The sequence below is a fragment of the Cornus florida genome, unplaced genomic scaffold, assembly GCF_030987335.1.
Source record: "Cornus florida cultivar Cherokee Brave unplaced genomic scaffold, ASM3098733v1 CherokeeBrave_3.0.0_Hap2_Chr04, whole genome shotgun sequence".
In the NCBI taxonomy this organism is placed as follows: Eukaryota; Viridiplantae; Streptophyta; class Magnoliopsida; order Cornales; family Cornaceae; genus Cornus; species Cornus florida.
Genome location: NW_026775574.1, coordinates 21,509,205 through 21,529,476, shown reverse-complemented (window position 1 = coordinate 21,529,476; position 20,272 = coordinate 21,509,205). Strand labels below are relative to the sequence as shown.

Genomic DNA, 20,272 nt, shown 5'->3' with positions numbered 1-20,272 from the left:
ATAAAAAAATAAAAAAAATAAAAACAGTATTAGCCCACCCCAAAATTAGCCCACTTAATTAAGCCCAAGTCACTCAACCACCACACTAAAACAAAGGCCCAAGCCAAATTTATAGGCCCATGGATGATGGGCCACCAGAAAAACTATATATATATTTTTTAGGGCAAATCATTTCACCCTTCCCAATCGCCTCCATCTCTATCCCGGATCTCAACTCTGAACTTGCCCTCCCTCACTCTGCAACTGAAACTACAAAATCTACAAGAATCAGAAGTTCAAAACCCATATATTTCAGTTTATCTCTCTGTCTGCAAGAATCAAAAGTTGAAAGCCTATTACCTATATCAAAACCCCCATATCGGCCTATCATTTGATTGTTAAAAAAATCAAAACCATCTTTCAGTTTCCATCGCCCCTGTTCCAGTTCGGGTTCGCTGTTCGCAAGCTTCAGCCGCTGTCTCTGAACTCTCAAGCTTGCCCCCCCTCTGCAACTGCTAACTTGTATGTATTGGTTTTGTTTTCTATTTGGTGAATTTTTTTTATGATCTTTTTTATATAATATTTTTTTTACAATATAAAGTAACAAAATTTGCATTGCATTTTGAGGTAATCACCGTAATCTACATTTTATTTCAATATATATATATATATATATATATATATAGTTTTAGGGCAAATCATTTCAGCCTACCCAATCGCCTCCATCTTTATTCTCGTTCTCAACTCTGAACTTGCACTGCACTCGGAAAAAGAATGAGGCTCGTTCAGAGGGATGGGATGTTTCTAAGGGTGGTTGACCCTCTCTGTAAACGATGATCTCCTACAAAATAAGGGATGTGTGATCATCTAGAGCCAATGATCTCATTTCCTACAGAATCAACAGCCCTTTGTGTGTAGTGTGTGTGTGTGTATATATATATATATTTGTGCGCGCGCGCACGCGCTGGACTGGTGCATCTCCAATCCTTCTTCTTCCATCATCATCATCATCAATCATCAATAATCATTATAAGAGGCTGTGATAATATATGTTCTGAGTGGATCATACTGGCATTGAGAATCGGATCCGTTTGTTGGCGGGGCAAACCAGAGGGTCTGTGGGAGAGAGATTTGGTTCTTCTCTCAAAGGCAACTGTTGTTGCAGCCAGGGTGGTGGGATATACTCTTGCCCTGATCAAAAGCAGATCTGAGCCTCAATTGTAGTCGAGTGTATTTTATTGAAAATTTTCAAAAAAAAAAAACCTCTAATCTTTATATTTTCAATATATATATATATATATATATATATATATATATTTCTATTTGGTGAAATTTTTTATGATCTTTTTTATATAATTTTTTTTTTTTTTTTACACTATAAATTAACAAAATTTGCGTAGCATTTTGAGGAGGTAATCATCGTAATCTACATTTTATATCAGCAAAACAAATATAATTTTTTTTATTTTATTTTTGGTTTTCAATTATGTCCGCAAGAAATTTGAATCTGGGCATGAAAAAAGAAAAAAAAAAAAAAAAAAAAAAGAATCTGAATTGGAATAGAAATCTGCAGAGATTGAATCTGAAACAATTTTTATCCACATGCCAAGCTTTTGGAAGACGGAAATCTTTTCAGAACTAAAAAAAAATCATTACAAGAACTTTGACAAGCAAAACTAGTTAATATAGGGTAAAGTTACTTCTTGAAAATTAAAATATTTACAAAAAGCATGCTTTTCAGTGAATTCCATAGTGTTGGAAGGGGCTTGCCATGAACTACCTCACACTCTGCTTCCAGTCATAGATTCTCAAATAGGATTAGTAAATTGGTCAAAAGAAGAGATAGGGTACTGAGTGGTGAATTGTTCAGAAATAAATTGGTAATTTTTTTTTTTTAATTACCCAAATAGGATTTTCTATGCCTTAATCAGTCAATTGTCTAAAGAAACATTGTTAATTAACTAAAATTGAATTAAACAACAGTTGATTTTGGTTGATATATGTTTATTTAGCCCACCCCATTGAGAAATCCTGGATCTATATATATATATATATATGCAAGTGGGTTGCTATAAATCACAACCACTCTCTATCAGCCAACAGTTCGTCGATGCCTTGCAAAGCGGTGGCCGACCGCCACATAGGTCATGGAAGAAGCTTCTGTAGGCAATTATCAGTGAGCTTTCTCTCTCCATCCATTTCAATAGTGTCATCGCTAATTCGTGTTTTGTTTTAAATATTCTATCTTTGGTTTATTGTGATTTGATTTTATAATCAGTTTATTCTTCATATCGTGAATCAATTTTTGGATGTTCTTGAAAATGGATTTTAAGAATTGGTCATGTGAGTTAAAGTCATTTGATTATGACAAATTAAGGACGATTATCATAAATTAGTCGATGTAATTTATGTTTCCAATGTAATCATAAATCTGTTTGTAACAATTTCATCACTATGCTAGTATTAGGTCGAAATTCTAACTCCACGGCCCAAGTAGTGTTAACCTCTGTGAATTCACTACTTCCACTTCACCCGATCTTGTGTTTTTATTTCTTAAACTGAAAATAGTTCATACCAGACCACATGTTATATAATAATTTTAAAAAAAAAAAAAAGTAAAATGAACCAATGGAAATAGCTAGATGCAGATTTGTGGTTTTGAACACCTTCAATTTGGGTATTTTTTTAGGGTTTAGTTTTAGAGGGGACACTGTTAATATTGTTGTCATATTGACTAAGTGCAATTATTTGTCATTATTAAATGATTTTTCCTCACCGAATCACCAATCTAAAAACTTAAGTCCACATATATTACTCTAGTTGATGCTCATAATATATTGGTAAGTTCTCTATTTTTATTTGGTGTAATAAACATACTATTTCACTTTTTAGTGTCGTTAAGTCCTAAATGAAACCATTTTGAAGATCTCTAGACTGTAGGGAATGAAGATGTTGGGACTTTCTCCTTGAACTAGGTATCAAAGAAATTGAATTTATTTTTTATTTTTTATTTTAAATTTTTTATCATTTCTCTATTAAACAAAACTACACTGATTCACCGAACATACACAATAAGTATCTTATTCATTGTCATGCTAACTAGAGTGAGAGTGAATGCAACCTTCCTGTTTAAATTTGTTTGGCAATTGATTGATGTAACATGTGTCTTTTAATCTCTTCTCTTGCAAATATCATTTGGTGACTGGATTATTGACCTTATAGATATAAATGGCAATCAGGGACAAGCCAAGAACGATGCAATAAGTTGTTTTTAGTATATTAATGATTCATCTAACATACAATAGGCAAGTTTCCCTGTACCATCAACTCTGATGTTGAATTCAAGGTTTGAAATTATTAATATTGCAGCAGTGAACAATACCTTGCTTTTTTTAATCAAATAGGCACAATGCGGAATTATAGAAATAGCACCGGTTGTTATCAAAACTAGTTTTATTGGATTGATCATCGTTTGCACAATCAATTTATTTGTTTATTTATTGATTTGTTTTGTAATTTTAAATTTGATGGTGTAAATGATAAAATTGTTGGCTTGTTACCTTTCGTTTCTTTATAGCAAAAGACTTTGTTTTCCCATTCTTTAAGGTTGTATCTCATTTTCTAATCATATATTTGTAAAAAAATTGACCATTTTTATTATTTTGTTATATTAGGTTGAACTGTGTGGAAGAAAGTTGTTGGACTGAGCGGTGTCGGTAATAGGTATGTGTATTCACATTTATTTGTGGCATCATAATTTTAAAGCAGAGGGTTGGGAGAAGGTACTTGCTAGGATTAAAGGGAGTTGTTCTTTAAAGGTATCCACATGCTTCAGCATAGGATAATCCGAATGGAGTGAAAACCCTGTTACGTATGTATCATGGCATTTAAGTTTTAAATTTGATGCCTATTCATCTTTTTCACTCATTAGTCACTTTACACCCCCCCCCCCCCCCCCCCCCCTCCTTTTTTTGTTACGATTTTTTTGCTTACAACGATCAGTTTCGCCTTTTGCCTGACCTTTTTGAACTTTTAGGATTGAGACTGCTTCCCACTTGTTAGGTTTGACATTTGAAAGTTTAGTTGTGGAAAACTACTGGCTCTGATAGACAAGATGAAAGGCTTTGCATGGAGTTATTCCATAGAAGCCTCACACACTGGTTCACAGAGCTTGGCCCTCGTAAAATCTGGAGTTGGAGTGATCTCACCAACACGTTCCTGAAGCAATCCAGTACAACACTAACATAGCACTGGATTGATTCTCCATCGTAAGGATCAAGAGGAGACCCTCCGAGCCATAGTTGTTAAAGGCGCGCCTAGGCTCCAAAAAAACCCCAAGCTTGTCAAGGCTCAGCTAGAGCGCCTCAACCCCTACTATGGGCTAGGCCCCTTCAATCAGGCTCACATAAAGACCTCAGGCTCACACTTTTTAGTAGGCTCCGTGCTAAAAAAAGGGCGCGCCTTGTATTTTTTAATCATTTATTCATATCATTTTCTTTTTTACTTGATGACTAGTAAATTAAAAGTTTCTATATCATATATCTTATTGTTTAACCTTCTGAAATATTTGACAAAGTTCATAAATTTAGGGTTCACTACTTACATTAACTGCAATTACTGCTTGATTATGAATATATATAATAATATATGTTTAAATATGCATTATTATATACACGCGCCTTACTTCGATCTGGCTCGCGCCTTATACTGCGCCTTGCGCTTAGGCTCCAGAAGACATTTGGCATCTTAGTACGCCTTGAGCCTTTAACAACTATGCTCCGAGCTGGTCATGGCTGGTTCCTCCCCTAAAAAAATTACTTTGGCTCAAATCAGAAAAATTCTCACATCGATTAAAGTTGGATTTATTACCTTTTGGACTCCGTGCTCATTTTTGTGAACTGCCGCCAATATTAAAATTTTTAATGCCCTAGCTGTTCTTAGCTTCTTAGCATAACAATCCAACATTTGGATTTATTTTTTTGTAATTCAGGATCTGGATCCACTAGCCCTCCACTGTATGAGTCCCCAGTAGGGGGAAAGGGATTTCTGAAGGGGCTTCATCAGTTGGGTGTTTTTTGACAAACTCAGCTACAAGGCTCGATTGATCCACGAACCCAAAATATCAAGGCAGGACTGGTGTTGGCATTTGGCATTCAACTGAAGTAGGGAATTTCAACCAGGGCCGGTCCTGACGCAAGGCGACAAAGGTGGTCGCCTAGGGCCTCAAAATTTAAAGGCCCATGGATGATGGGCCACCAGAAAAAAATAAATAAAAAATAAAAAATTTTAGGGCAAATTATTTCAGCCTCACCAATCGCCTCCATCTCTATTCTCGTTCTCAACTCTGAACTTGCCCTCTCTCTCTCTCTCTCCCCAACTGCAAACTACAAAATCTACAAGAATCAGAAGTTCAAAACCCATATATTTCAGTTTAACTCTGTTTGCAAGATTCAAAAGTTGAAAACCTATTACCTATATCAAAACCCCCATATCGGCATATCATTTCAGATTGTTCAAAAAATCAAAACCCATATCTTTCAGTTTCCATTGCCCGCTGTTCCAGTTCGGGTTCACCGTTTGCAAGCTTCAGCCGCTGTCTCTCAACTCTCACCCCCGCCCCCCCCCCCCCCCCCCCCCCCCCTCTCCCCTGCAACTGCTAACTTGTATTTATGGGTTTTGTTTTCTATTTGGTGAAATTTTTTATGATCTTTTTTTATATAATTTTTTTTTTTTTTTTTACAATATGAAGTAACAAAATTTGCATTGCATTTTGAGGTAATCACTGTAATCTATGTTTTATTTCAATATATATATCAATATTTTTAGGGCAAATCATTTCAGCCTCCCCAATCGCCTCCATCTCTATTCTCGTTCTCAACTCTGAACTTGCCCTGCACTCGGGAAAAGAATGAGGTTCGTTCGGAGGGATGGGATGTTTCTAAGGGTGGTTGCCCCTCTCTGTAAATGATGATCTCCTACAAAATAAGGGATCTGAGATCATCTAGAGCCAATGATTTCATTTCCTACAGAATCAACAGCCCTTTGTGTATGTGTGGGTATATATATATATATGTATTTGTGTGTGTGTGCGCGTGTGCTGGACTGGTGCATCTCCAATCCTTCTTCTTCCATCATCTTCATCAATCATCATTATAAGAGGCTGTGATGATATATGTTCTGAGTGGATCATACTGGCGTTGAGAATTGGATCCGTTTGTTGGCGGGGCAAACCAGAGGGTCTGTGGGAGAGAGATTTGGTTCCTCTCTCACAAGCAACTGTTGTTGCAGCCAGGGCGGTGGGATATACTCTTGCCCTGATCAAAAGCAGATCTGAGCCTCCATTGTAGTCAAGTGTATTTTATTGAAAAATTTAAAATAAAAAATACTCTGAACTTGCCGCCACCCCCCCCCCCCCCCCCCCCCCCCCCCCCCCGCCTCTCTCTCTGCAACGGCAAACTACAAAATCTACAAGAATCAGAAGTTCAAAACCCATATATTTCAGTATATCTATCTGTCAAATTAGGGTAAGTGAGGCGTTTGAGAGCAGATCTGAAATGGGGATGATGTTTTCCAAAAATCTATGGGGGATTGATTGGTTGGCAGGGAAGCATTATATACATATATGTTGTAATTGTTTGCTTCCCTACTCCACCCATTCCTATGGTTTTCGGTGTTCTCTTTCTTTTCTTATTCAGTTTTGTCATCTCTTTTACACACACTCACACACACACACACACACACACACACACACACACACGTATATATATGTATGTATATATTGTTTATATTTCAGTATATCTATCTGTCTGCAAGAATCGAAAGTTCAAAACCTATTACCTATATCAAAACCCATATCGGCATATCATTTCGGATTGTTCAAAAAATCAAAACCCATATCTTTCAGTTTCCATCGCCCACTGTTACAGTTCGGGTTTGCCGTTCGCAAACTTCAGCCGCTGGCCCGCTGTCTCTCAACTCTCAAGCTATGGAAAAAGAATGAGGCTCATTCAGAGGGATGGGATGTTTCTAAGGGTGGTTGCCCCTCTCTGTAAACGATGATCTCCTACAAAATAAGGGATGTGAGATCATCTAGAGCCAATGATTTCATTTCCTACAGAATCAACAGCCCTTTGTGTGTGTGTGTGTGTGTGTATATATTTGTGTGTGTGCGTGCGTGTGCTGGACTGGTGCATCTCCAGTCCTTGTTCTTCCATCATCATCAATCATCATTATAAGAGGCTGTGATGATATATGTTCTGAGTGGATCATACTGGCGTTGAGAATCGGATCCGTTTGTTGGCGGGGCAAACCAGAGGGTCTGTGAGAGAGATTTGGTTCTTCTCTCACAGGCAACTGTTGTTGCAGCCAGGGCGTGGGATATACTCTTGCCCTGATCAAAAGCAGATCTGAGCCTCAATTGTAATCAAGTGTATTTTATTGAAAAATTTCAAAAAAAAAACTCTGAACTTATGTTGCTTATATTTCAGTATATCTGTCTGTCTGCGAGAATCAAAAGTTCAAAACCTATTACCTATATCAAAACCCATATCAGCATATCATTTCAGATTGTTCAAAAAATCAAAACCATATCTTTCAGTTTCCATCGCCCGCTGTTCCAGTTCGGGTTCACCGTTCGCAAGCTTCAGCTGCTGGCCCACTGTCTCTCAACTCTCAAGCTATGGAAAAAGAATGAGGCTCGTTCAGAGGGATGGGATGTTTCTAAGGGTGGTTGCCCCTCTCTGTAAACGATGGTCTCCTACAAAATAAGGGATGTGAGATCATCTAGAGCCAATGATTTCATTTCCTACAGAATCAACAGCCCTTTGTGTGTAGTGTGTGTGTGTGTATATATATATATATTTTTTTTTTGTGTGCGCGCGCGCATGCTGGACTGGTGCATCTCCAATCCTTCTTCTTCTTCTTCCATCATCATCATCAATCATCATCATCAATCATCATCAATCATCATTATAAGAGGCTGTGATGATATATGTTCTGAGTGGATCATACTGGCATTGAGAATCGGATCCGTTTGTTGGCGGGGCAAACCAGGGGTCTGTGGGAGTGAGATTTGGTTCTTCTCTCACAGGCAACTGTTGTTGCAGCCAGGGTGGTGGGATATACTCTTGCCCTGATCAAAAGCAGATCTGAGCCTCAATTGTAGTCAAGTGTATTTTATTGAAAATTTTCAAAAAAAAAAAAACTCTGACCTATATATTAAAATATATATATATATATATATATATATATATATTTCTATTTGGTGAAATTTTTTATGATCTTTTTTAGGAACAAAATTTGCATAGCAATTTTAGGTAATCATCGTAATCTACATTTTATTTCAGCAAAACAAATATATATATTTTTTATTTCTATATATTTCTGTTTTTATTATTTTTTTTTTTTGGGTTGTGAATTATGTCTACAAGAAATTTGAATCTGGGCATGAAAAAAGAAAAAAAGAAAAGAAAAAAAAGAATCTGAATTGGATTAGAAATCTGCAGAGATTGAATCTGAAAGAATTTTTATCAACATGCCAAGCGTTTTGAAGACGGAAATCTTTTCAGAACTAAAAAAAAAATCAAAACAAGAAGTTTGACAGGCAAAAGTAATTAATATAGGGTAAAGTTACTTCTTGAAAATTAAAATACTTATAGAAAGCATGCTTTTGAGTTATTTCCGTAGTGTTGGAAGGGGCTTGCCATGAACTACCTCACACTCTGCTTCCACTCGTAGATTCTCAAATAGGATTAGTAAATTGGTCAAAAGAAGAGATAGGGTACTGAGTGGTGAATTGTTCAGAAATAAATTGGTAATTTTTTTTTTTTTTAATTACCCAAATAGGATTTTCTATGCTTTAATCAGTCAATTGTCTAAAGAAACATTGTTAATTAACTAAAATTGAATTAAACAACAGTTGATTTTGGTTGATATATGGTTATTTTGCCCACCCCATTGAGAAATCCTGGATCTATATATATATATATATATTTATATATGCAGTGGGTTGCTATAAATCACAACCACTCTCTATCAGCCAACAGTTCGTCGACGCCTTGCAAAGCGGTGGCCGACCGCCACATAGGTCATGGAAGAAGCTTCTGTAGGCAATTACCAGTGAGCTCTCTCTCTCCATCCATTTCAATAGTGTCATCGCTAATTAGTGTTTCGTTTTAAATATTCTATCGTTGGTTTACTGTGATTTGATTTTATCATCAGTTTATTCTTCAGATTGTGAATCAATTTTTGGATGTTCTTGAAAATGGATTTTAAGAATTAGTCATGTGAGTTAAAGTCATTTGATTATTACAAATTAAGGACGATAATCATAAATTATTCGATGTAATTTATGTTTCCAATGTAATCATAAATCTGTTTGTAACAATTTCATCACTATGCTAGTATTAGGTCGAAATTCCAACTACACGGCCCAAATAGTATTAACCTCTGTGAATTCACTACTTCCACTTCACCTGATCTTGTGTTTTTATTTCTTAAACTGAGAATAGCTCATACCAGACCACATGTTATATAATATTTTAAAAAAAAAAATTAAAATGAACCAAAGGAAATAGCTAAATGCAGATTTGTGGTTTTGAACACCTTCAATTTGGGTATTTTTTTAGGGTTTAGTTTTAGAGGGGACACTCTTAATATTGTTGTCATATTGACTAAGTGCAATTATTTGTCATAATTAAATGATTTTTCCTCACCGAATCACCAATCCAAAAACTTAAGTCCGCATATATTGCTCTAGTTAATGCTCATGATATATTGGTATGTTCTCTATTTTTATTTGGTGTAATAAACATACTATTTCACTTTTTAGTGTCATTAAGTCTTAAATGAAACCATTTTGAAGATATTTAGACTGTAGGGAATGAAGATGGTGGGACTTTCTCTTTGAACTTGGTATCAAAGAAATTGAAGTTTTTTTTATTTTTTATTTTTTATTTTAAATTTTTGATCATTTCTCTATTAAACAAAACTACACTGATTCACCGAACATACACAATAAGTACCTTATTCATTGTCATGCTAACTAGAGTGAGAGTGAATGCAACCTTCCTGTTTAAATTTGTTTGGCAATTGATTGATGTAACATGTGTCTTTTAATCTCTTCTCTTGCAATATCAATTGGTGACTGGATTATTGGCCTTATAGATATAAATGGCAATCAGGGACAAGCCAAGAACGATGCAATAAGTTGTTTTTAGTATATAAATGATTCATCTAACATACAATAGGCAAGTTTCCCTGTACCATCAACTCTGATGTTGAATTCAAGATTTGAAATTATTAATATTGCAGCAGTGAACAATACCTTGTTTTTTTTAATCAAATAGGCACAATGCGGAATTATAGAAATAGCACCGGTTGTTATCAAAACTAGTTTTATTGGATTGATCATCATTTGCACAATCAATTTATTTGTTTATTTATTGATTTATTTTGTAATTTTAAATTTGATGGTGTAAATGATAAAATTGTTGGCTTGTTACCTTTCATTTCTTTATAGCAAAAGACTTTGTTTTCCCGTTCTTTAAGGTTGCATCTCATTTTCTAATCATATATTTGTAAAAAAATTGACCATTTTTATTATTTTGTTATATTAGGTTGAACTGTGTTTAAGAAAGTTGTTGGACTGAGCGGTGTCGGTAATAGGTATGTGTATTCACATTTATTTGTGGCATCATAATTTTAAAGCAGAGGGTTGGGAGAAGGTACTTGCTAGGATTAAAGGGAGTTGTTCTTTAAAGGTATCCACATGCTTCAGCATAGGATAATCCATTCATGCTTCAGCATAGGATAATCCGAATGGAGTGAAAACCCTGTTACGTCTGTATTATGGCATTTAAGTTTTAAATTTGATGACTATTCATCTTTTTCACTCCCCGCGGCCCCCCCCCCCCCCCCCCCCTTCCTTTTTTTGTTACAATATCTTTGCTTACAACGATCAGTTTCCCCTTTTGCCTGACCTTTTTAAACTTTTAGGATTGAGACTGCTTCCCAGTTGTTAGGTTTGACATTTGAAAGTTTAGTTGTCGAAAACTGGCTCTGATAGACAAGACGAAAGGTTCTGCATGGAGTTATTCCATAGAAGCCTCACACACTGGTTCACAGAGCTTGGCCCTCGTAAAATCTGGAGTTGGAGTGATCTCACCAACACGTTCCTGCAGCAATCCAGTACAACACTAACATAGCACCGGATTGATTCTCCATCATAAGGATCAAGAAGAGACCCTCCGAGCTGGTCATGGCTGGTTCCTCCCCTAAAAAAATTACTTTGGCTCAAATCAGAAAAATTCTCACATCGATTAAAGTTGGATTTATTACCTTTTGGACTCCGTGCTCATTTTTGTGAACTGCCGCCAATATTAAAAAATTTTATACCCTAGCTGTTCTTAGTTTCATAGCATAACAATCCAACATTTGGAATTTTTTTTTTGTAATTCAGGATCTGGATCCGCTAGCCCTCCTCTGGATGAGTCCCCACTAGGGGGAAAGGGATTTCTGAAGGGGCTTCATCAGTCGGGTGTTTTTTGACAAACCCAGCTACAAGGCTCGATTGATCCACGAACCCAAAATATCAAGGTAGGACTGGTGTTGGCATTTGGCATTCAACTGAAGTAGGGCATTTCAACCAGGGCCGGCCCTGACCCAAGGCGACAAAGGTGGTCGCCTAGTGCCTCAAAATTTAAAGGCCCGTGGATGATGGGCCACCAGAAAAAAATAAATAAATAAATAAAAATAAAAAATAAAATAAAATTTTAGGGCAAATTATTTCAGCCTCCCCAATCGCCTCCATCTCTATTCTCGTTCTCAACTCTAAACTTGCCCCCTCTCTCTCTCTCTCTCTCTATCTCTCCAACTGCAAACTACAAAATCTACAAGAATCAGAAGTTCAAAACCCATGTATTTCAGTTTATCTCTCTGTCTGCAAGAATCAAAAGTTGAAAACCTATTACCTATATCAAAACCCCATATCGGCATATCATTTCAGATTGTTCAAAAAATCCAAACCCATATCTTTCAGTTTCCATTGCCCGCTGTTCCAGTTCGGGTTCGCCGTTCGCAAGCTTCAGCCGGTGTCTCTCAACTCTCAAGCTTCCCCCCCCAATATCTTTCAGTTTCCATTGCCCGCTGTTCCAGTTCGGGTTCGCCGTTCGCAAGCTTCAGCCGGTGTCTCTCAACTCTCAAGCTTCCCCCCCCCCCCCCCCCCCCCCCCCCCCCCCCGCAACTGCTAACTTGTATGTATGGGTTTTGTTTTCTATTTGGTGAAATTTTTTATGATCTTTTTTATATAATTTTTTTTTTTTTACAATATAAAGTAACAAAATTTGCATTGCATTTTGAGGTAATCACCGTAATCTACATTTTATTTCAATATATATATATATATCAATATTTTTAGGGCAAATCATTTCGGCCTCCCCAATCGCCTCCATCTCTATTCTCGTTCTCAACTCTGAACTTGCACTGCACTCGGAAAAAGAATGAGGCTCGTTCAGAGGGATGGGATGTTTCTAAGGGTGGTTGCCCCTCTCTGTAAACGATGATCTCCTACAAAATAAGGGATGTGAGATCATCTAGAGCCAATGATTTCATTTCCTACAGAATCAACAGCCCTTTGTGTGTGTGTGTGTGTGTATTTGTGTGTGCGCGTGCTGGACTGGTGCATCTCCAATCCTTCTTCTTCCATCATCATCATCATTCATCATTATAAGAGGCTGTGATGATATATGTTCTGAGTGGATCATACTGGTGTTGAGAATTGGATCCGTTTGTTGGCAGGGCAAATCAGAGGGTCTGTGGGAGAGAGATGTGGTTCTTCTCTCACAGGCAACTGTTGTTGCAGCCAGGGCGGTGGGATATACTCTTGCCCTGATCAAAAGCAGATCTGAGCCTCAATTGTAGTCAAGTGTATTTTATTGCAAAATTTCAAAAAGAAAAAAATAAAAATAAAAAACACTCTGAACTTGCCCCCCTCTCTGTGCAACGGCGAACTACAAAATCTACAATAATCAGAAGTTCAAAACCCATATATTTCAGTATATTTATCTGTCAAATTTGGGTAAGTGAGGCGTTTGAGAGCAGATCTGAAACGGGGATGATGTTTTTCGAAAATCTACGGGGGATTGGTTGGCAGGAAAGCATTATATACATATATGTTGTAATTGTTTGCTTCCCTACTCCACCCATTCCTATGGTTTTCAGTGTTCTCTTTCTTTTCTTAGTCAGTTTCATCATCTCTTTTACACACACTCAAACACACACACACACGTATATGTATGTATGTATATATTGTTTATATTTCAGTGTATCTATCTGTCTGCAAGAATCAAAAGTTAAAAACCTATTACCTATATCAAAACCCATATCGGCATATCATTTCAGATTGTTCAAAAAATCAAAACCCATATCTTTCAGTTTCCATCGCCCGCTGTTCCAGTTCGGGTTCGCCGTTCGCAAGCTTCAGCCGCTGGCCCGCTGTCTCTCAACTCTCAAGCTATGGAAAAAGAATGAGGCTCGTTCAGAGGGATGGGTTGTTTCTAAGGGTGGTTGCCCGTCTCTGTAAACGATGATCTCCTACAAAATAAAGGATATGAGATCATCTAGAGCCAATGATTTCATTTCCTACAGAATCAGCAGCCCTTTGTGTGTAGTGTATATATATATTTTTTTGTGTGCGCGCGTGCGTGCTGGACTGGTGCATCTGCAGTCCTTCTTCATCTTCTTCCATCATCATCATCATCATCATCATCATCATCAATCATCATTATAAGAGGCTGTGATGATATATGTTCTGAGTGGATCATACTGGCATTGAGAATCAGATGTTTTGTTGGCAGGGCAAACCAGAGGGTCTGTGGGAGAGAGATTTGGTTCTTCTCTCACAGGCAACTGTTGTTGCACCAGGGTGGTGGGATATACTCTTGCCCTGATCAAAAGCAGATCTAAGCCTCAATTGTAGTCAAGTGTATTTTATTGAAAATTTTCAAAAAAAAAATCTCTGATCTTTATATTTTTAAAAATATATATATATATTTTTCTATTTGGTGAAATTTTTTATGATCTTTCTTATATAATTTTTTTTTTTTTACAATATAAAGTAACAAAATTTGCATAGCATTTTGAGGTAATCATCGTAATCTACATTTTATTTTAGCAAAGCAAATATATATATATTTTATTTTAGCAAAGCAAATATATATATATTTTATTTATATAACTTCTATTGTTTTTTTTTTTTTTTTGGTTGTCAATTATGTCCACAAGAAATTTGAATCTGGGCATGAAAAAAGAAAAAAAAAAAAAAAAGAATCTGAATTGGATTAGAAATCTGCTGAGATTGAATCTGAAACAATTTTTATCAACATGCCAAGCTTTTTGAAGACGGAAATCTTTTCAGAACTAAAAAAAAAAAAAATCATAACAAGAACTTTGACAGGCAAAAGTAGTTAATTTAGGGTAAAGTTACTTCTTGAAAATTAAAATACTTACAGAAAGCATGCTTTTGAGTGAATTCCATAGTGTTGGAAGGGGCTTGCCATGAACTACCTCACACTCTGCTTCCAGTCGTAGATTCTCAAATAGGATTGGTAAATTGGTCAAAAGAAGAGATAGGGTACTGAGTGGTGAATTGTTCAGAAATAAATTGGTAATTTTTTTTTAATTACCCAAATAGGATTTTCTATGCATTAATCAGTCAATTGTCTAAAGAAACGTTGTTAATTAACTAAAATTGAATTAAACAGTTGATTTTGGTTGATATATGTTTATTTAGCCCACCCCATTGAGAAATCCTGGATCTCTCTCTCTCTCTCTCTCTCTCTCTCTCTCTCTCTATATATATATATATATATATATATATATACAGTGGGTTGCTATAAATCACAACTACTCTCTATCAGCCAACAGTTCGTCGACGCCTTGCAAAGCGGTGGCTGACCGCCACATAGGTCATGGAAGAAGCTTCTGTAGGCAATTACCAGTGAGCTTTCTCTCTCCATCCATTTCAGTAGTGTCATCGCTAATTAGTGTTTTGTTTTAAATATTCCATCTTTGGTTTATTGTGATTTGATTTTATAATCAGTTTATTCTTCAGATCGTGAATCAATTTTTGGATGTTCTTGAAAATGGATTTTAAGAATAAGTCATGTGAGTTAAAGTCATTTGATTATTACAAATTAAGGACGATAATCATAAATTATTCGATGTAATTTATGTTTCCAATGTATTCATAAATCTGTTTGTAACAATTTCATCACTCGGCTAGTATTAGGTTGAAATTCTAACTCCACGGCCCAAATAGTATTAACCTCTGTGAATTCACTACGTCCACTTCACCTGATCTTGTGTTTTTATTTCTTAAACTGAAAATAGTTCATTCCAGACCACATGTTATATAATAATTAAAAAAAAAAAAAATGTAAAATGAAGAATGAACCAAAGGAAATAGCTAAATGCAGATTTGTGGTTTTGAACACCTTCAATTTGGGTATTTTTTTAGGGTTTAGTTTTAGAGGGTACACTCTTAATTTTGTTGTCATATTGACTAAGTGCAATTATTTGTCATAATTAAATGATTTTTCCTCACCGAATCACCAATCCAAAAACTCAAGTCCGCATATATTGCTCTAGTTGATGCTCATAATCTATTGGTAAGTTCTCTATTTTTATTTGGTGTAATAAACATACTATTTCACTTTTTAGTGTCATTAAGTCCTAAATGAAACCATTTTGAAGATATTTAGACAGTAGGGAATGAAGATGTTGGGACTTTCTCCTTGAACTAGGTATCAAAGAAATTGAATTTATTTTTTATTTTTTATTTTAAATTTTTGATCATTTCTCTATTAAACAAAACTACACTGATTCACCGAACATACACAATAAGTACCTTATTCATTGTCATGCTAACTAGAGTGAGAGTGAATGCAACCTTCCTGTTTAAATTTGTTTGGCAATTGATTGATGTAACATGTGTCTTTTAATCTCTTCTCTTGCAATATCATTTGGTGACTGGATTATTGGCCTTATAGATATAAATGGCAATCAGGGACAAGCCAAGAACGATGCAATAAGTTGTTTTTAGTATATTAATGATTCATCTAACATGCAATAGGCAAGTTTCCCTGTACCATCAACTCTGATGTTGAATTCAAGGTTTGAAATTATTAATATTGCAGCAGTGAACAATACCTTGCTTTTTTTAATCAAATAGGCACAATGCGGAATTATAGAAATAGCACCGGTTGTTATCAAAACTAGTTTTATTGGATTGATCATCTTTTGCACAATCAATTTATTTGTTTATTTATTGATTTGTTTTGTAATTTTAAATTTGATGGTGTAAATGATAAAATTGTTGGCTTGTTACCTTTCATTTCTTTATAGCAAAAGACTTTGTTTTCCCATTCTTTAAGGTTGTATCTCATTTTCTAATCATATATTTGTAAAAAAATTGACCATTTTTATTGTTTTGTTATATTAGGTTGAACTGTGTGGAAGAAAGTTGTTGGACTGAGCGGTGTCGGTAATAGGTATGTGTATTCACATTTATTTGTGGCATCATAATTTTAAAGCAGAGGGTTGGGAGAAGGTACTTGCTAGGATTAAAGGGAGTTGTTCTTTAAAGGTATCCACATGCTTCAGCATAGGATAATCCATTCATGCTTCAGCATAGGATAATCCGAATGGAGTGAAAACCCTGTTATGTCTGTTTTATGGCATTTAAGTTTTAAATTTGATGACTATTCATCTTTTTCTCTCCCCGCCGCCCCCCCCCCCCCCCCCCCCCCTCCTTTTTTTGTTACGATTTCTTTGCTTACAACGATCAGTTTCCCCTTTTGCCTGACCTTTTTAAACTTTTAGGATTGAGACTGCTTCCCAGTTGTTAGGTTTGACATTTGAAAGTTTAGTTGTCGAAAACTGGCTCTGATAGACAAGACGAAAGGTTCTGCCTGGAGTTATTCCATAGAAGCCTCACACACTGGTTCACAGAGCTTGGCCCTCGTAAAATCTGGAGTTGGAGTGATCTCACCAACACGTTCCTGCAGCAATCCAGTACAACACTAACATAGCACCGGATTGATTCTCCATCGTAAGGATCAAGAAGAGACCCTACGAGCTGGTCATGGCTGGTTCCTCCCCTAAAAAAATTACTTTGGCTCAAATCAGAAAAATTCTCACATCGATTAAAGTTGGATTTGTTACCTTTTGGACTCCGTGCTCATTTTTGTGAACTGCCGCAAATATTAAAATTTTTAATACCCTAGCTGTCTTAGCATAACAATCCAACATTTGGATTTATTTTTTTGGTAATTCAGGATCTGGATCCGCTAGCCCTCCTCTGGATAAGTCCCCACTAGGAGGAAAGGGTTATCTGAAGGGGCTTCATCAGTCGGGTGTTTTATGACAAACCCAGCTACGAGGCTCGATTGATCCACGAATCCAAGGTAGGACTAGTGTTGGCATTTGGCATTCAACTGAAGTAGGGCATTTCAACACTGTTTCAGTTTCCTTGTTTAATTTGGTGTATGTAGTACTTTTTCTTATCGTGTATGTTTGTACCAGATCAATGTGGTGAGGATTGTACACCACCATATCATGATGTATGTAGTACTTTGTGTCAAATCATGGCATTCAATGTGTTGAAAGTAGGGCTGCAAGAACCTAGCCCAGTCCCAACTCAATGTGAAAAAAATTTGGGCTCTGACAGTAATCCAAGCCTGAGTGTGTTCGGGTTGACCCGTTTTATCTTTTTTTTTTATTTTTTTTTTTAACCAACAAATAAGCAAATTACATCATTTCTTTTCTGATTTGAAATATCATTGTCACTCAAATATTCAATTATTAATTTTTATGTTTTTTCAACTCTAATTTTATTTTTATTAATACAAAAATATAAAATTTACCTTATTTTATTTTAAATATGAAAGTAAAGAAAAAACTTTCTTTTTTATTTGTTATTAAGTAAAATTTTATTTTTAAATTGCTCTGAATAAAACCCTAAAACACAAGCCGCCGCCAGTGGAGTGGAGTGCAAATCTGAGAAAGGGGAGTAAAAGTAGTGACCACCTTAATGGTATTACCATTTATAGTCTCTTCAATCACATGTATATAAATATATCTATACTATTATTAAATGTACAAAGAGTTGCAGTATTTATTTATTAATATAAAAAAAAATTATTAATTGTTTTATTAGTTTAGTATTTATTTATTAATATAAAAAAATATTTATTAATTGATATAAAAAAAGTTTTTATAAAATTTTAACACAAATTATCTAATAAAATTTCAATACTATTATTATATGTGCAAAGAGTTTCAATGTTTCAATAATTATTTATTAATATAAAAAATATTTATTAATTGATATAAAAAGAGTTTTTATAAAAAGTCTTAACACAAATTACCTAATAAAATTTTAATTACTTATTTTATTTTTTATAAAACTCTATCACATATAACCTATATATATATATATTAGGTCAGGTTTGTGGTGTGCATAATTTTTTTTTTTTTTTGTCTCTTTATAATTGGTCTCGTAAGTTTTTTCTTTATTTTTTTTTTCTCTTTATAATTGGTCTCGTAAGTTTTTTCTTTATTTTTTCTTTTTATAAGCATTATTATTATGTTATTATTTTTCATTTCTCTTTCTAATTGATGTTTAGAAGTGGTAGATTTTTTTCCTTCATTTTTTTATTTTATTATTTTGGTTCATTCTTAATTTATTATTATTTTGAGTCATTATTGTTTTTTTTTTTTTTTTTTTAGAAGTATCATTCTTCTTTTTTCTTTAGTTTTTATTTTTATTTTACTATTTGTAATTATACTTTGGATGGTTCAAAATTTATTATTCTTAATTTGTTGTATTGAGAAGGTTGGATTGTTAATTTTTTTCTTTACTTTTTCTTTTTAGAAGCATTATTATTATTTTTTTTCTTTGGTTTTATTTTTATTTTTCTCTTTCTAATTGATATTTAGAAGTAGTTGATTTGTTTTATTTTATTTTTCTCTTTTTAATTGATGTTTAGAAGTGGTTGATTTGATAAGTTTACTTTGGATTGTGATTTTTTTTTCTTTCTTTTTTATTTTTATTTTGAATGGTTCAAAATTTATTATTCTTAATTTGTTGTATCGAGAACGTTGGATTGTTAATTTTTTTTCTTTACTTTTTCTTTTTAAAGGCATTATTATTATTTTTTCTTTTGTTTTATTATTTTTTTTTTCTCTTTCTAATTAATGTTTAGAAGTAGTTGATTTGTTTTATTTTATTTTTCTCTTTCTAATTGATGTTTACAAGTGGTTGATTTGGAAAGTTTACTTTGAATTATGATTTTTTTTTTCTTTTATTTTTTATTTTTGGTTCATTCATAATTTATTATTATTTTGAGTCATTATTGTTATTTTTTTCCTTTACTTTTTATATTTCAGAAGTATCATTATTCTTTAGTTTTTATTTTTATTTTACTCTTTATAAGTTTACTTTGGATTGTAATTTTTTTTTTCAGTTTTTATTTTTTATTTTTTGTTCAATCTTAATGCAGGTTTCAATGTTTTTTGGTTTTCAGTTGGACTTGATTTTGAATTGAATTTGTTGGTGAAAATTTTTTATATGTTTTTTTTTTTTCAATTTTTATTATTTTTTATTTTTGATTCATTCTTAATATATTATTTTGAGTCAATGTTTCAATATTTATTTATTTCTTTCTTATTTTTTACTAACAAAAACTAAATTTGAGAATTCAAATTTTCAAATCAAATAAGTTGATAGATTCTTTCCCTTTTCTTAATGTCCACTTTCATATTTCCAAAGGTCAGGTCATGTTACCAAATTGTACAATTGATCAATGCGTAGCTAAGAATACAAATTTCTATGATGAAAATAAAATATTTTTATAAAATTTATCACAAATTATATATTTTATTTTCAATAAAACTCTATCACATGATTCTCATTAGACAATGATATATTCAAAGAGTTTATATAAAACTCTAACACAATGTACCTATTTATCTATTTATTAGTAGTTTTTTAATGAAAGGAAATCTATTTAATAAAAAATTATAAATATAAAAAAAAAAAATTATTAATTGATATAAAAAGAAATTTTAAAAGAGTTTCAATAAAACTTTGACATAAATTACCTATTTATCAATTTATGAGTTTTTAATAAAAACAAAATTTAATTAGACAAGAATTATTAATATAAAAAAATATTTATTAATTGATGTAAAACGAGTTATTAAAAAAGTTTATACAAAACTATAACACATATTA

General features: G+C 33.9%; 2 long non-coding RNA genes across 6 annotated transcripts; both read left to right on the top strand.

Moving 5' to 3' along the window:
• Window positions 1-507: 507 nt before the first annotated feature.
• Window positions 508-5,758, top strand: LOC132302952 (uncharacterized). Of its 4 annotated transcripts, none has more exons than XR_009481009.1 (3): window positions 508-2,155; window positions 3,654-3,702; window positions 4,970-5,758. It is a non-coding gene; the product is annotated as an uncharacterized LOC132302952 (long non-coding RNA). The 4 variants fall into 4 exon arrangements; XR_009481008.1 differs by having other exon boundaries at window positions 3,654-3,797; XR_009481010.1 differs by having other exon boundaries at window positions 3,654-3,850.
• A 626-nt stretch (window positions 5,759-6,384) lies between these two features.
• LOC132302953 (uncharacterized) lies at window positions 6,385-17,733 on the top strand. Of its 2 annotated transcripts, XR_009481011.1 has the most exons (5): window positions 6,385-9,096; window positions 10,596-10,644; window positions 11,438-14,974; window positions 16,478-16,526; window positions 17,313-17,733. It is a non-coding gene; the product is annotated as an uncharacterized LOC132302953 (long non-coding RNA). The 2 variants fall into 2 exon arrangements; XR_009481012.1 differs by lacking the exon at window positions 16,478-16,526.
• Window positions 17,734-20,272: the final 2,539 nt, after the last annotated feature.